Here is a 2,466-nt window from a genome sequence, read left to right on the forward strand (position 1 = left end):
CTGAGGGGGACCGTGACTCAGTGAGGAAGAGCAGAGGGGGACAGGGCAGCCTCCCTAGTCTCGTTACTCAGTGAAATGGGAGGCATGATTCAGGGCGGGAAGGGAGAGGAGAAACCGTAAAAGAGGCCTTCCAACCAAGGTCCCCACCTCCACCGGCACCGTGGCACCATGTGGGCCAAGCGCTCCGGCATCCTTCCTTTTTCCTCTAGTGTTCAGGCTCCCCCAGCCCTGGGGGCTGCAGCCCTCCTGGGGCACAGGCAGTCGGCTCACCTGTAACACTCGCCCACTTCCTGTGTGCACATGGAGACAAGAATGACAACATTTCATGGGTTTCAACACACCTGACTTCGTCATTGTTCTTTTTCAGTCAGGGATCCTTTGCAGCCAAAATGAATCCCAGGGAGGAGAAAGTGAAGATAATTACAGAGGTAAGTGGCCGCTCAGAAGCCTCTGTTGTGTTTTTGCGAAGAGAACACGGTGTAACAGTGAAGGCAGGCCAGCAGCAGGAATTTAGCGCACATGATACAATGAAAAACTTCGGACAAATTGAACTCAACAAAGTTTAACTGAGAACAGTGTGTGAATGGGACGGCTCTGTGGTGTCTGTTGGGGGGACAATGAAAGTGACCGGTCGCTGCCTTATTCCAAGACAATCCGATGAGTTGACCTGGGGCTGATGGAAGCTGAGCTGCTGTGATTAGCTGAGACTCGGCTGTGTGCTACAAAAATATACAACTAGGTTGGGCTACTCAGTCAGGCTGCAGTTTGGTGGGTAGGGACCCAGAGTGTGGCCATGTCCTCAGGCCAAATGTAGCTCAACTGAACACACACGCGGTAGATGCACCGGAAGGATGCAGTTGGGCAGGGTGGGGGCAGGTGGTGACAGAGATACTGCCCTGTGGGCCCTCCCCGTCTTGCCTCTACCTGCAAGTGTTCTGTTCTGTCACCTTTCATAGACTGACACTTGGTGGCTCTAAGCTACTACCTACGACTGGACCCCAGTCTATCAGGAGCACACTGGCTTCTGAAGAAATTCAGAATGAAGATGACAATTGTGGATTGTAACTGCTGATAAAATCCACTGGCCGTGGTGTCCTGCTATGTCTAGCTCATTAAAGCAATGCCCCAGCCGGGGAAGTGAGGCGTCTACAACCCAGAGACAGAAGATGACCGTGTAGAAGAGAGATTTTCCCTCTTCCTCCTTCCTTCTCCCCAGGCTCAAGGGCTCACCAGCTTGAGACCACAGAGACAGAAATGGAGACAGAAATACAGGTGATGTGTTGTCTCCAATGCAGGGCTTCAAAAAGACTGAGGGAACTGGTTATAAAACCATGCAGGTCAGCTTTAAACAAGACACCGAGTATTGACAGGTCACATAAATCTTTATTTGCTTACTCAGTCATGCAACAGAAATTTCTGGTGCCTCCAGTCCCTGGGGGGATGGCTGTGAATAGAACCCTGCCCCTGGAGGAATTTATATTCTATCTCTTTTGAAGCCCTCCTGGAGGACTTTTGATGTTCAAGCATCAAAACATTATTGGAAAGCGAAAGATGACCTATATGTCCCACAAGTCCCTTCCAAGCCAGTAAAAACTGAGAACTAAATTAAGAACCAGGCAGACACATTGTATTTGCACACCTCGATATTCTTATCCTCTTGAACCTAGGTGGGTCAATCCCTAAGCTTAGAACACCCGTGATCTGGGAGGCCCTGGAGAAGGCCAGAGGGGGACGATGACTCAGAGGATGACTCTGAGAGGTCAGGGCCCAGGGACCAAGAAAAGCCCAGCCAAGCCCACTATCTGGCTGGGACCCCAGTTCCCTGCTCTGCAATTGACGTTCACGTCAACCCTAACCCCATTGCCCAAGGGAAGTCTGGAGAAACTATAGTCTTGTCCAGAAACCTTTGGGTTATGTCTTTAAAATCTTACATCTTTAAAATCCATACTTCCTGTTCCAAATTTGTTTCAGTACATAAAATTCCCAATTTAACTGGAACCCTCCCAGTCTAATAAATTAGCTGTGCCAGTGTGAGGGTCTGTGTTTATCTTGAATGTCGTCCTCACCCTGAGGGGCTTGTGCCCCATTTATAAAATTCTAGGGCTAGCAAGTTCAGAGCTTGAGTAGTCTGGGGCCTTCCTCTCTAACACCTTCCGGCTAACATTGGAAAGTACAACATGGAAAAAGAAAATGAAGTTTTTACCGTCCGAAGATTATTCCCTTTTCAAAAAGATCTGCCCAAATTTCCTTTATGTGGAAACCTTCGTGGGGATTTGACACGTAATATCATTATTCCTTACTAGCTAGTAAGGCTGTGGTAATTGTGAAATCCCAGCTGTGATTCTGGTGACAGTCCTGGGTTGTGGTCCTCTATCTGTCCTGGAAGCATCATGTGTGAGTCACTTTTTCTTAGATTGTGACTTTTGAGAGCCAGGGAGTGTGTTGAACTCATCCCTGGGCCCATAG

This window comes from Otolemur garnettii, unplaced genomic scaffold, assembly GCF_000181295.1.
Source record: "Otolemur garnettii isolate 467f Iridium unplaced genomic scaffold, OtoGar3 scaffold00228, whole genome shotgun sequence".
In the NCBI taxonomy this organism is placed as follows: Eukaryota; Metazoa; Chordata; class Mammalia; order Primates; family Galagidae; genus Otolemur; species Otolemur garnettii.